Raw genomic sequence first — 15166 nt, 5'->3', positions numbered from 1 at the left:
TAGACATTCAACCCATGAACACTGTTAGTGCGGAGGCTTCACAGAAGAGCAGCAGATCGGAAACACAGATTCTGTAGATGCTGGAAATCCAGTGTGTTCTTACAATTAGGACAGACCAAATGTCCAGTAATAGTGTGCAGCACAAATTGATGGAGTGTCTTGGATGAGTGTGAGTGTGTGAAAGCACCGACAAGGTAAAGAGGATATTTTAAGTCTAGTAAAAGAATTAGTTTATAACATGGTAGATAAAGTTCAAAGTATCTTTATTATAAAGGATGTTTACAATATACCAGCTTGAGATTGGTCTCCTTATAGGCAGCCACAAAATAAAGAAACCCAATAGAACTCATTTAAAAAAAGACCATGCAACATCTAATGTGCTGGAAAAAAAAATCATGCGAACAATAAAAGCAGGCAAATTCAGAAATGAAGTTCATGAAAGTGAATCCACAGTTACGAAGCCAGTCATCACTGCAGCTGATTCAGGAACCCATTAGTTGCAGGCCACAGCCTCAGTTCAACACATGGATGAATAAACATTGCAGAGCAACGAGCCGAACTGGCCTGTCCTTCACCTCTGACCCCAATACCCTGACCTTTTCAATGTGGAGCAACACTTAAATTGTCCAAACCTCAGTTTGTCCTTGCTCTCAGATCTATGCACTGCTGCTTCAATACGCTTTCAGGCTCAGCACCCCCCCCCCCCCCCCACCTTGACTCGGTTTGTACCCAACCTTTCCAATTTGACCCAGCACTTAAATTAGTCAAGCCTTTGGGCTTTTCCTCCCTCTCAGCCCCAGGCCCCACCACCTCAACTCTGCCTTGCCTCCATTCGTCTTACCCGGTTCTGTCGCACTGAATCGTCTTCAAGTCCATTCCAGCAATAGCCAAACATTGGCTCACTCTCTGCTCCTGGGCCCAGGCCACACTGCCTCAATTCGGCCCATACATGCCATTCTGCAGCAGTCCTGCTCCTTCGAGACTTCAGTTCTCATTGCAAAAATGCAAGGTCATACAGGCAGCTTAAAAGCTCAATTCCAAAAGGGAGGTTACAGGCTATAGATTGCAGTGATAAATAAAGGAAAACGTGTGATTAATAAAATAATTTTCCTTTCCTAAATGATCTTTCTTTTCAGTTAGTCCTGACAAAGGGTCTTGGCCCGAAATGTCGATAGCGTTTCTCCCTGTAGATGCTGCCTGGCCTGCTGTGTTCCACCAGCGTTTTGTGTGTGTTGCTTGAATTTCCAGTATCTGCAGATTTCCTCGTGTTTGCAAAATAATTTATTGTTTTGTTTGTGCTTCACCAGCACCACTTTGAGAGACTTTAAGTGGAGAGTGATTATTTCAAAGAAGCCAAATGATTTTATTCAATTGAAAACAGGAGTTTTAAATGTAAACAGAGTAAGCTACAAAGGAACGAGTTGCAAATTAGCTATGGAAATTTAGGGAACTACATTAACATGTATGGTATGGTTAACATAAAAAATTGATATGAGTTGAGATTAAGTGAATAGATCCCTCTAGTCCTTGAACAGAAAATATGGTGCAGTCATGGTTGACAAGTAAAAATGTTATTAGATCAACTAAAAGATTTAAAATGTTGGAGCAGCAAGCTTGAAGATGGAGAACATTTTAGAATCAAGTGCAAGATTGAAAATTATCTAGTGAGAAATGTTATGGGTCCACAGTTTCAATTCCTGTGGATGTCACATGATATTAGTTTAGTTTACTAAGTGTGATGTAGTTGTTTTGCTGGAAGCTTGTAGTTTCAAGTCCTGTGGGTGTCACGTGGTCATGGTTTCGCTTTGCTGGGAATCCGTAGTTTCATTTCTTTAAGCTTCACTTGATGACGTATACGGACGTTATAAAAAAAAGAAACAGACTGATTGCCAGAAATCGGGAGCCGCTCGGTAAGGAGTCGTTAAAGAATTGACAGAAAGAGAGAGTGAGAGTGCAGGCTTCGAATGAACCCAAGGGATTGGGTTAGCCGGCAGCACACTGTGCATTTTGAATTTGACTGACATTTCGTATAGTCCATACGTGGATTGCGGTACACACGTTTGGTTAACCCCTGCATGGTCTCGGGTGTTGTGTGGTGACCATTTCGGTGAAAGGGACATTCCCTGTCAGTTACTCTGTGAAATCTCGCTCTTTTTGGACTCTTCGGAAAAGGTACTCCAAGGCTGCAAACATCGGTAACTGTTCCTTCGTCTCTGTGAGATCGCCTCTCTGCTATATTGTGAATCTCCAAGATCATCTCTTCGTTGCATCGTGAAGATACAAGTCTCTCCTGTGGAATGAAGAAATTAACCAGAAGTATGAAGGCACAGAAAATATGCCAGAAGAAATGGAGCACAACAGGTCAAGGATGGATGAAAGAATTAAGCATGAGCAAGAACAACTGTATCAGCGAAATGGGATTGAAAGGTGATAGGTTCCCTTGATCTGATGACTTGCTTTGCAAGTCTTTGTAAATGCTAGTTCTGAAAATAATAAATGTAGTTGATGTCTGCTTCTATATTATTGTATAAAGGCCAGGTTTCTGTGCCTGAGGTAGAATGTAATTGCATTAGAAGAAATGCAGTGAAGGTTCAGCCGATTGAACCTGGCATAGTTGGGGATAGGATGAAGAAGGGGGTGATGGAGAGGGGTGCATTGTCCTTTTGAGCTCTGAAAAATGAGAAGGTCTGATTTAACAGTAGACGTGGAGCCTGTTCATTTTTGTATGTTCTTATTGTAACTTGTATATTCTAGGTATTGCTGCAGCAAAACAGCACATTCCATGACACGCGTCAGTGATAATAAAACTGTTTCTGATTCTGTTTTCCCCAGCTCAGTGTTTAGAGGCAGCCATTCTGGGTAGAGATTAGAAGGAACTGTTCATCTCAGTGCGGTTTTTGTTGTAGAGTGCCATCGCGTCGCTGTCGACTCAGCAACCCTATGGACAGTGTAGTTGTCCAAAGGGTTTTCATGGCAAGATATGGAAGTAGATTGTCAGGCCTTTCTTCACACAGATACTGCTGCTGCCCAGGCTGGGACCTGGCTGGGTTTGAATTCTGGACCATTCGCCTTGGAAGTCCAGTGGATGGTCAAAGGTGCAGTAGATCTTAGAAGATGTGTAACCAGACTCTCTGTGAAAGTTAAGTTACTGACTAAACAAATATTGAAGCCAATGTTTGATAGCTTTGGCCATGCAGGAAATCAACAAATATGGAATCAGTACAGGAAGGTGGTGAGGATATTAAGACATTGTTTGACCTTGTTGAGAAACATAGCAGGCACAAAAAGTGCATTTTTTTTTGTTTGTGTGAACTTGCCCATAGTTACTGTGTGTAAAGCCCAGAAATTGCAGTGGTGATGTGCACAGAATTCTTTTGGTGTGATGATAACCTCAGTGCCCTGCATTCCCATATGAAAATGACACTGTAACCCAATGTGCCACCATTTTTCAATTAAATGCAGTATCATCTTTCACCTTTAGATCTAATAGAATTACAGGAGCAGCTGCCTGCAATGCTTTCAAGACCTCTAATTTGGAGTTGCTGATCTGGGAGAATATTTTTTTCAAATCTTGTTTTGCGTAAATACCACTGCTTCCTATTTTAATAACATCTCATATTACTTGAATTTGTTTTTAGAATTCTGATTTCTTTGATGTGAATTATTTGAAGCTACAACTTTGTTTCTTGTGCCCACACTAACTCATCTAAATGTTCCCTTCTAAATTTTTTTTACATGAGTGTGCCAATCATTGCTCTGAGCAGGAAATTTTTACATGGCTTGAAAACTGCCTGACACTTCAGTATTAACATATAAAAGAAAATTCCAGCTGCACAGCAACATAGGGTATTTCAGTTACTGTGTGGCTATGCACCCAGGCAACTTCAAGGGGTCAGTGGACACCAATCTACACTTGGTCGTTTTGAAAGTTGGATTGCATCTCCTGAGAATTTTCAGCTGTTTTACTGCAGGGTGTGTACTAGTGGTTACAGGTCTGGTGCCGATGATCATAGTAATTTAAAGTGATGAATTAACCATGTCACTTGAGAAGTGCATTGTTAAAGATGAAAGGATATTTATTCTAAGCATTTTTCCTGCAGTACATTGCCTGATATTCTGCTGAAAGCTAATATTATAAATGGAATGTGCATAATTGGTGCCTAAATCCTTAGTTGTTTACCAAGTATTTATTCCGGAATTATACATATGTATCTGCCTCAGCCTCCAGCTGCTTTTTGATGAAATACTTTGATGATGCATACGGTTTAGTTGCGTTGAAGAGTGTAATGAGACAATTATCATTCTGTTCATAAAGTCAAATTAAGGTAGGAACTAGTGGTCTCTTTTTTTTTGTAGTTGGTCTCATTTTGTGTGCCTGTGTGTATTTGTAAATGACCCGGCACAGAAATGCGAGAAGAGCAGTGGAAAGGTAGCTACAAACAAATATGTTTGACAACAGGAGCTTTTGAAAAAAGTGGTGGGGATTAGACAGCTTGCTTTTTGACAGGCAGTCTGTGGAAGAGGAATTAGGCTAGTTCATATAGGTTAACTTGTGATTTTATGATGAAACAGTGGAAGGAATGGGGGAGGGGATCACTTGAAGGCTGCTAATTGCAGTAGCATTAATTTTTTGCAAGTGTTGATAGAGTCAGCTCTCTTAGATTTGTTTTTGAGCATATGGGAAATACTCCACATTAGACAGCCCATGGTGAAAATTAAGATAAATGTAAAAGCAATTAACATATACTAGTTGATGGGTTTTAAAAGCATTTTGGAATTATGAAGTGTTAACAAAATCTTTGCTTTCCACTTTTGTTAGGTTAAGAATTTGTATTATTTATGTTGATGACATTGATTGACTGAAACACAGAGGTGTATACTGAAATCAGAGCTTATAGGTTTTAATGATTCTGATTGTTAATATTTGCCAAGAACAGTCATGGTCAAGACCATGATTGCCCATGTCATACATCACGGCACATAATGGATGAATGAATTGTTCATATTGCAAAATAATGTGTTTTTTTTCCAGAGTATAACAGCTGCTGAGGTAGGATTTCTGCACCTATGCACCGTATATTGTTGAACTTCACAGTATTTAATAATGCTAGCTGGAGAAGATGGCTTCCCTCCAAGTGAATAGCACAAGAATTTAATGGATTGATCCAGAAAAGACAACTCCAGTGGTTATTTTGATTCTCCTAATTAATTTCCTGCCCTTATATTAAATGTTCATTAATTAGATTGGATAATAATATCAAAAACGGATGAATTTGTCATGGTAACTTGGTTGCATTTCCATCTACAGCAGTAATTTGGCTAATCTAAAAATGATCCTATTTTGTGATGTACATAATGAGCAGTTTATCCTGGAACTGTCTAATTAGATGGGACTCCATTATATTGACTGCTAGATATCCATGAAGTACAGTTGTATTATTTTCTCCATCTAGAATAACTGTTTTCAAAAACTTGCAGGGAATGATTTGGGAAAAAATTGAAAGATCATCTCCCCTGGTTAATGTTACAATAAGCAAAAAAAACCATGAAGTATGAAAAGCACAATTAGGTGGAAAGAAAATATTTAAGGAATTTGAAAACTGAATTCATGGGCTTATTGGTGCAAATCAGTTGTTGCTTTTGAAAATGAATCAAGAAATTTCTGAAGAAAGGTTATCACAGGAAAAAGAAGCCCTAGAAGTTTTGATGCAATTACACTGGGCATGGAATTGGTACTGATTCAATGGATAAGTGGGGAACTTCAGTGCATGCACCATGTCATGTCCTCCTGTATTTGTTCTGTTAGTTACTCTTAATTTAATGTCCCAAAAGTGTGCAGTGGTTCTTCCTCTTGGTTGTTTTGCACCTGATGTTATTCTCCTATTTTCATAAACCTTTGAGTGGCTGATTTTTTTTTTTGAAGCATCAAAATTAATTCTCATGTTGACTGTCCTCCCAGCTGAATGTAATTTCTCTTTTGGCAGACATAGTTTGGAAATTAACAAGGAAGCATTATGTGGAGCTGTAAGCTTGCATATGTTAGAATGGCAGAATCAACTTGGCATATTTAACATTAGATAAAGTGATTATTCTAATCCTTGATACAGAAACTATTGATAGGTGCAGCACGCGGTTAGGCTCTGTGGTTGAGAAAACAGTTAGCATTGCATGCTGCTGTACCAAAGTAATAGGCAAGACTTGAACACAGAAAATCTGTCATTAAACTTAAGGAAAAGTATAGAGTGGAGAAGATGACTCTTTGGAAGTGCAAGTAATCAGTTTGAAACCACTTGCTACCTAGAACAGCAGTAATTATAAACCATTCGCGTATTTAAGTTGATGCCATTGCATGCATTTTGAACAAGAATGTGTAAATGCACTTAGCTAAGGAATAAGAATCATGTCATACTTGAGTGTACAGTTTTCTTTTGATTTTCACAAATAACATTTTGGCTATCAGATTATAATCAAACTTCAGAATTTCTTGATAAAATGTCTTTACACTCTCTGTCACCACCCAGGTCTTTTTAATGTATGAAGCACCAGAAGTATTATACTGTTTACTTTTTAACTTTTATTGTAAGTACACATTAATTTATTTCTGGTAATATTTCACGTGTTATGTGTGTGAGTTATATTTACTGTGTTGTGCACCTCGGTCTGGAGGGATGTTGTTTCTTTTAATGGTATACATGTGGGTATGCTTCAATTACATTAAACTGAACTTCAGCTTTATCTTTAATTGCAGATATTTAGTTTATGATGGGTGTATATTGGTGTAAAGCCATTTATACTGTAATATATTTTTAGAAGGGTAGGTGATCATTCAACTTGAGATAGCTGAGAGGCTGAATAAAAATGAATCTTTATCAAATACACTGTGCTGATAACTAATTCAGATATTTCTCAATAGCTGATACAGACATTAATTGGTTTATATGACTTTAATGTATGCAGGACCAAGAGCCTTTTTCCTTTCTTGGTTCATTATTGACGAAAGCTTTATGAAACAGTAAGTACAGAAGATGATAATCTGTCCTGACGAAGGGTCTTGGCCTGAAACATTGACTGTACTTCTTCCTATAGATGACGCCTGGCTTGCTGCGTTCCACCAGCATTTTGTGTGCGTTGCCTGATAATTTATTTAACTGGTTTTATTTCTCTATGGAAGATGATCAATGTTAAACTTTTCTCTGCCCATTTGCAATGCTCATAGCATGTCTGTTGTAAATGGAGACAACATTGGGAAAACGGTGCTCTTAAAATAGTGCCATCCAACTGTGAGAAGGAAAGGCTGATGGGGCTTTAGTTTTATGTTGACACCATCTCTGAAAGTGCAACATTCTCCTGCTATTGCATAGGAGTGACAGCCTTGATTATCTGTTCCAAATATGTAGAATGATAATTAAACACAAAACATTTTTATTTGGATGACAGTGCCTACAGAAGATAAAACTAACCCCTTCCTTGTCAGCTTCCAAGCTGAGAGCATCAACTTTTTGTAAGAGAATATAATTTCTAATTGCAGAGAGGTGCTAAGAAAATCACATCTTCAGTCTTCCTTGACAAAACTACTGACTTGATTATTTCAATGTTGGAAATAATATCACACTTGTGCCTGTCTGCCTTTGAGTTCTATGTCATATCAGTTGACGGAGACAGTTGATATTGATGAGTCCTGCACCAGCTGATTTTCGGAGTACTGAGAACCAGAACATCTAGATCATCTAGGCCAGCAGCTTGCTGAACTGAAGCTTATAAAATGAATGTTTCACTTTTTTTTTGTCCGCTATCTTGATTGATTGAACTGTTGGACTTGGCTTTGATTTCCAATGCTGTTTCAGGTCATGCCCTTTCTGAGATCGGTACTACTAAAGTTAGTTTTTTTTCCCCTGACTAGATCTTCCATAATCAAATGGCAGTAGATGGTGAATAGTGATGCAAAACTTTGCCACATCAGGCAACTTGAATGGACAATGGTTGTTTTTTACATAGCCAGTGTGGAAAGTGTGACAATGGTTCTGTAAAGTAATTATATTTGGTGTGGCTCCTATTATCATACAGTCTTTAAAGCTTTATTGGATGGTCTCCCAATTGTAATGTTCAATTATTAAGCTGACCTTTAATTTAAGGTTATTGTGTGAGAATATTGATGAGGAAATGGTCTGTAATAAATGAGGTGCTAAAGCTGGTAGACGTTCTTGCTCCTTAACTCAAAAGTCACCTCCAAATCACAGAACACCAGTAAATAACTGTTTTTCTTATTAACTTGCATTAAGTATGTTGGCTTGGCACTTTGAGTTTTAATTCTTTTCAGGTATTCCATTTCCTCATTGTAACTTCAATCTATAGAGCGAAGCAACGAAAATTAGCAGAGGTTAACAGCAAGATAGATACTGTAACAATTTAGGCATTGTTTTTTAAGTAATGTGTTTTAAAACCCTAAGATGAGCAAAATTTAAAACAAAAATGGACATTTAGCTTAGAAATATTTAAACAAAGTTTCTAACCACATAACTGAGTATTTTATTTATCAGTTTACTACTTTTAAGAGCTTATTTAAAAAAAAAGTTGTTGATGCCAATAAGCAGGGGGTTTTACTTAGTCACAGAGAAATACAGCCTTTCAGCCCAATGAGTCGATGCTGACCATGTTGTCCAGCAATCCAGTCCCAATTTCTTGCATTCAAGGCACATCCCTCCAGCTCCTCTCCTCCATGTAGTGTGCCTAACCAGATACTACATAAATTATACTATTGCACATGCCTTAATCAATTTCTGGTCAGTCTTTTCATATACTCACGGCATTCTGTGTGGGCGAAGTTGACCCTAGTATCCCTTGTAAATACTTGCTCTCTCATCCAAAATCTGTAGCGGTGTGCTACACGCAGCGTTGAAATAACGACACGTAGTCGGTGAGTTGCAGTTGCAAAAGAGATTTATTCAAACTTCGCGGCCTTGCTTTAAAGCTTTCCTGTTCCCACCCTCCCCGGGCGGGAATGCTGTAGGGGGCGCATATTCACAGTCCCGTCCCGCACGCGGGCTTTTCCCCTTGCTGGTGAAGCAGACTTGGCGCCCTGTTTGGGACCGGCCTCAATGCCGGTTCAAGTGCGCTGGGAGGTGGGTTGCCGCACCCCCATGTTTTGGACCTCCTTACCCTTGGGGGGGGGGGGGCAGAAGCTGTTACTGTCTACTTTATCTGTGTCTCTCAGAATTTTAAACACTTTATAAGTGTCCCCCTTTTTTTTAACGTTCCAAGGAAGAAAGTGCTAGTCTGGCCAGACTGTCCCTATAACTCAGGCCCTTGAATCCTGGCAACTCTCTCGATAATCTCTGCACTCTTTCCAGTTTAACTACATCTCTCGTCTGACTGGGTTTCCAAAACTACACAGTACTCCAAAAGAAGAATTCCTTCATGCAGAGTCTCAGTTTTAAGAATTATACAGCTGTGGAGGCTTAGTCACTGAGTTTATTTAAAATAGCAATTGAAAGATCTCTGGCTATTAAAGAAATAAAATGATAAAAGTAGTGCTGATGACTGTTATCTGACGACAAATGGAGAATGAGATGACCGACTATGATGACACTATACCCAATAAAGTAGCCACTGAGTGTATTCATTGTCTTCTACTGTAGCTCACCCCCAATTCAAAGTTCATTGTGTTGTGTGTTTAGCAATGCTGTTCTGCACACCACTGTTTGTGATGCATGATTGAGTTATGGTCGCCTTCCTGTTAGCTTGAATCAGACTGGCCATTGTTCTCTGACCACTCGCATTAATGAAGAGCTGCCACTCAGTGGATTTTTTTTTGCACCATTCTCTGTAAACTCTAGAGACTGTTTTGCATGGAAATCCCAGGAGATCAGCCATTTCTGGGATATTCAAACCACCCTGTCTGGCACCATAATCGTTCCATGATCAAAGTCACTTTGCTTACATTTCTTCTCCATGACTAATGTTACTGACTTCCCAATAAAGATACAGATGGTCATTGATTGAGATTTTGAATATGAATCTGCTCCATCCTGTTGACATTGTTTGTATCAGTCGCTGTGTGGCCCATTTTTGTGTATGTGGTGTTTGCAGAGAATACAATCCAAAGTTCCATTGTGACACTGTAGTGTCTTAATTAACTTGTGCCTTTGCTCAGTTTAATTCTGTAGTTCATAAAGACATTTACTATATAATTTGAGTTTCCTGCCCTGTATTTTTACAGTTACCAAAATGAAAACTTTGAGTTTTTCTTGAGATTGATTTTGGAGTTGAAGAGGGCAGTAATCTGCTGAAATATTTTGAGGATACTGAGAAGTGATTTTGTAACCATCTGTCAAAACCCTTAACTCTGCTTTTATAAATGGGTCAGGACTGCAGGGAGTATTCACTGGCAGGTGGAGGCAAGCTACAATAACTCCTTTTATGATTTCCCCGTGACAAATCACAAAGATAACAGTGACTGAAATAGGTTTAGGATTGTGGATGAAGACTTTGGTACAGATAACATATATATATAAAAACAATTTGAAGTGCAGAGCAGCAACAAAATTTATCCAAATTGAACTGGGGTGGTGAATTAGTGTAATATTATTTAAGTTCATTTGGCTAGCATTTAATTTACTAGGCTAATATTACAGAGATGTAGACTAAAAATTGGTTGTGGGGAAGGATTGGGTGAAGTGAAGAGAAGATATTCAATCCTCTACAGCAGCTTGAGAATTAAAATTTAGTAAATCTGAAAATCACTGATAAAACAACAGTGACATCAACAGGTAACCTGTAGACTTCTGAGTTGTCATAAAATCCATGTGGTTCACTAATCTTTGGGCAATGATATCTGGTTTAGTCTGCAAACCATTGCATTGCAACAGACTAGCCATAAAATATGATTGCTCATGTGGCTTTAATTTGAATGAACCTTCTCAATTGGGAGAACTGATGCACTAACTTGAGCACTTTCACCATCTTCAATGTGACCCAGAAACCAAATAGGGCTTCTGTCTTCACCAGCCGGCCCCCCCCCCCCTCCACTTTACACATGGATTGCTCCCTTTGTGATGCAGATTTCTCTGCAGTGGTGAGGCCTGAAATAAATTGGGGAACAGATTTGTCAAGTAGCTTCGCTCCATCCATAAAAAGCATCTGTTCCTGATGGCCAGTCATTGCAAGTCACTCCCCATTCCCATTTGGACATGTGAGCCCATGACTGCTACGATGAAGCTAATCCCAGGTTGGAGAAGCAACATCTTGTATTCCATCCAGCCTGATGACACGCACATCGATTTCTCCAACTTTTGGTAATTTTTTTTCTTCCTGTCTCTCTTCTCTCTCCCCCCCCCCCCCCACCCCCCATTTCCCACTTCATTCCCTACTCTGGCTCCCTCACCCATACATCTTTTCCTCACTTGCCTATCACCTCCCCTGGTACTTCTCCTCCTTCTGCTTCTCCCTTGGTCCACTGTTTTGTATCAGATTCCTTCTGCACTATCCGTTTTACACCCATCTTCTCCCAGCTTATTACATGATCCCCCTCCCCCACACACCTGACTTTATATCTCACCCTCAGACTTGTACTACTTCACCTCCCTCAACCTTATTGTAGCATCTTCCACCTTCCTTTCCAGTCCTGATGAAGTGTCTTGGCCTGAAGCATTGACTGTTTATTTCCCTCTGTTGTTGCTGCTGAGTCCTTCCAGGATTTTGTGTATGTTGCGCTGGATTCCCAGATCTGTAGAATCACTTGTGTTTTAATTAAATTTGCAATTTGAAGACCCTCTGGATATTTTAAAAAAAAATATAATTCATTCCATTGTATGTGGGCAAATGGCTTGTGATGATGTTGCAAACTTTTCCCAAGAGCGAAAATGCCCACCTGCTCACATTTTAGCAGAGTGCTTGTGGCTTTTTAACCATATTTTGAGCACATTATGGATTGAATTTTGGTTGCTATTTCCTTGTATCTTTGAAGACGTAATTCTGATGGCAACCCAGGGTACCATCAGAGATAGCAGTTATGCTATGATTTATACATCCTGATCCACTTAAGCTTGTATTTTTCCAAGGTGGCTTTACAGTAAATGTGATTACTCATTAACCTGAAAGAGTTCAATTGTTTCTTGCAAATTACAGTAAAAAATGTCTTACAATTGAACTTGTTTTACATTTTCTAGAGTTGGCTTCCAAATCTGAAGCTGGTGCTTTATTGAAGGACGTACTGTACTGAGGCACATGTATATATAGCTTGGGTGCCTAAGACTTTTGCACAGTACTGCGAGCTGTTTTATATAATTTTTGCTTGGCTTAATTTTGATTCAGTTTGAATCTCATCGTGGAAAGACGTCCATCTCCATCCTCTATTTGCCCTTGAAACAGTAATATCTGCGAGTCTTGAGTTTTTGTTAATATTGGTAAACGTTTAGTAGATACAGTACTGTGTAAAAGTCTCAGGTGCCTTGCACCACCTTGCACCTCCTTTGATAGAGACATAGCTCCAATTTTTTTATAATACTCGCACTGAAAAATCAACTTGGACAAATGTGTTATCTGTTCAGAAGAGAAATCCGGCAGATGCTGCAGTCTGGGGGGGAAATCACAAATAGACTGGAAATAGTCATCAGATGAGGCAACACCTGAAGAATAAAAATTCAAGTCTGATGACTTTTCATCAGAAAAAGGAAACGTTAGAAATCAAAGTTCAAAGTAAGTTTATTATTGGAGTAATATATGTCACCATATAGCACTTTGAGATTCATTTTCTTACTGGCATTCATCTGAAATAGAAAGAAACACAATGGAATCAATGAAAAAACACACACAAGATGGGCAAATAACCAATGTGCAAAAGACAACACTGCAAATACAAAAAGATCAAAAAGCAACCATACAAAATAATAATACAAAATAAGCAATAAATATCAAACATAAGATGAAGAGTCCTTGAAGTGAGTCTATAGATTGTAGAAACAGTTCGGTTTTGGGGTGAGTGAAGTTGAGTAAAGTTATCCCCTTTGGTTCAGGAGCCTGATCGTTGAGGGTGGTAACTTTCCCTGAACCTGGTAGTGTGGGTCTTGAGGTTCTTGTACCTTCTTACCGACAGCAACATTGAGAAGAGAGCATGGTCCCTCTCATCAGCTTCGTTTTGTAGAGAATTGGCAAAGGGATGGAGAGGAAGGAGGCCAGAAGGTATTTAATGACAGAAAACATGGTGCTGCAGGATGAAGGAGGGTAAAGGCTGCTCAATAACAAAGGTGTTTGGGGAAGGTATGATCAGGAGGAGATAACTAAAATCTGAAATTTATAAGGAGATCAGATTCTAGATTCAAGATTTTTAATGTCATTTCCAGTACACAAAGTGTAAAAGAGATTATTATAATTGTAACAAAATAATTTGTTAGCCTGGCTGTCACAAAAAAATTACATGATAAGATAAAGAACACAATAATAAAAAAGCACCATAAATATAAATGCATAAGGTAGCCTGTATACATAGATTAATTGTATGTCCAATTGTAGGCCGGCTGGTGGTGTAGTGGCATCAGCGCTGGACTTCGGGGTTCGAATCCCAAGTTCGAATCCGGCCGGCTCCCTTACACGCTCTCCATCCACGCATGGGTTGAGTGTTAAGCTAACCACTTTACCTCATTTTTTAAAAAAAAACCTGGAGAGGGATGGGCTCAACAAGCAAACAGAGGCCCAAGACACGCCATACGATGAGCAATCACCGAAAGTGCAAAAAGCTTGTCATGACAGTGCCCTGGAACAGAAGTTAAGGGCACACACACACATGTCCATGAAATGATGCTATAAGGTGACTGACAAGCAATGATAAAAGTAATGGTGGTTGGGGATGTAGAGGGTGTTAATTACCGTTACTGCTTGGGGAAAGTCACTGTTTTTGAGTCTGGTTGCCTTGGTGTTGATGCTGTGTAGCCTCTTCTCCACTGGGAGTGGGCAAAAAGTCCATGAACAAAAAGTAGTTGGGATTCTTCATGGTTTTGCTGGCCTCTTTCCAGCACCATTCTGTATAAATGTCCTTGATGGTGGATAGGCTGGGAAATGAAGTTTGCTTGTTCTCTAAGTAGTTGGAGAGTTTTGACTACCCGTTGTAGAGCCTTCCTGGCTGTCACAGTGCAGTTTCCGGACTGTGCATCTGGAAGAATGATGTGATTAGGGATGTGCGTAGTTGAGCTCTCTTCAGCCTCCTCAGAAAGTAGAGGTATTGGTGAGCTTTCCTGACTGTAGGATGTGTTCTGGGACCATGAGTGGTTGTGTGTGATGTGCCCTCCCAGGAGTTTGAAACTGCTCACAGTTTCCACTGCTGTGCTGCTGATGTAGGAGGGGTGTGAGTGGTGCGAGTTCTGAAATCGATAGCCATCTCTTTTGTCTTGTTGACATTGAGGAAAAGGTTATTTGCTTGGCACAAGGCCTCGAGCTCTTCCATTTCCTTTCTGTAGTGAGGGGGAATAAAATAGGTTTGGAAAGAGGTGCAGGGCTTTTTGCCTTGGACAGAGAGATATGGGATGGTTTCTGAGGGGCTAGGGAGAGATGAGGTAAAATTATAATCTCTATATTTGGAGATTCCTATATGTGAACTATTTTATGCTACTTATCTAACTGTACTATTGTGTGCAGTTCTGGTCACCGCATTTTAGGAAAGATGTCAACAAAATAGAGTACAGAGAAGATTTACGAGAATGTTAGCTGGGTTTCAGCACCTAAGTTACGGGGAAAGATTGAACAAGTTAGATCTTTATTCTTTGGAGCATAGAAGGTTGAGGGGTAACTTGATAGAGGTATTTAAAATTATGAGGGGGATGGATAGAGTTGGTGTGGATAGGTTTTTTCCTTTGAGAGTAGGGGAGATTCAAACAAGAGGACATGAGTTGAGAGTTAGGGGGCAAAAGTTTAAGGGTAACATGAGAGGGAATTTCTTCACTCAGAGAGTGAACGTGAGAGTGGAACGAGCTTCCAGTAGAAGCAGGTTCGGTATTGTCATTTAAACCAAAATTGGCTAGGTATATGGACAGGAAAGGAATGGAGGGTTATGGGCTGAGTGCGGGTCAGTGGGATTAGGTGAGAGTAAGCGTTCGGCACGGACTAGAAGGGCCGAGATGGCCTGTTTCCATGCTGTAATAGTTATATGGTTATCTGATGCTTTGTGCCTGCAGTGCTG

General features: G+C 39.6%; 1 protein-coding gene across 4 annotated transcripts in view; it reads left to right on the top strand.

Moving 5' to 3' along the window:
- mapkap1 (MAPK associated protein 1) overlaps window positions 1-15166 on the top strand; it is a 271086-nt gene that overhangs the window by 62510 nt on the left and 193410 nt on the right. The window lies entirely within an intron of this gene.

Source organism: Hemitrygon akajei, chromosome 7, assembly GCF_048418815.1.
Source record: "Hemitrygon akajei chromosome 7, sHemAka1.3, whole genome shotgun sequence".
Classification (NCBI taxonomy): Eukaryota; Metazoa; Chordata; class Chondrichthyes; order Myliobatiformes; family Dasyatidae; genus Hemitrygon; species Hemitrygon akajei.
Note: the sequence above shows the minus strand (reverse complement) of the source record. Positions and strands in the feature narration are given on the sequence as shown.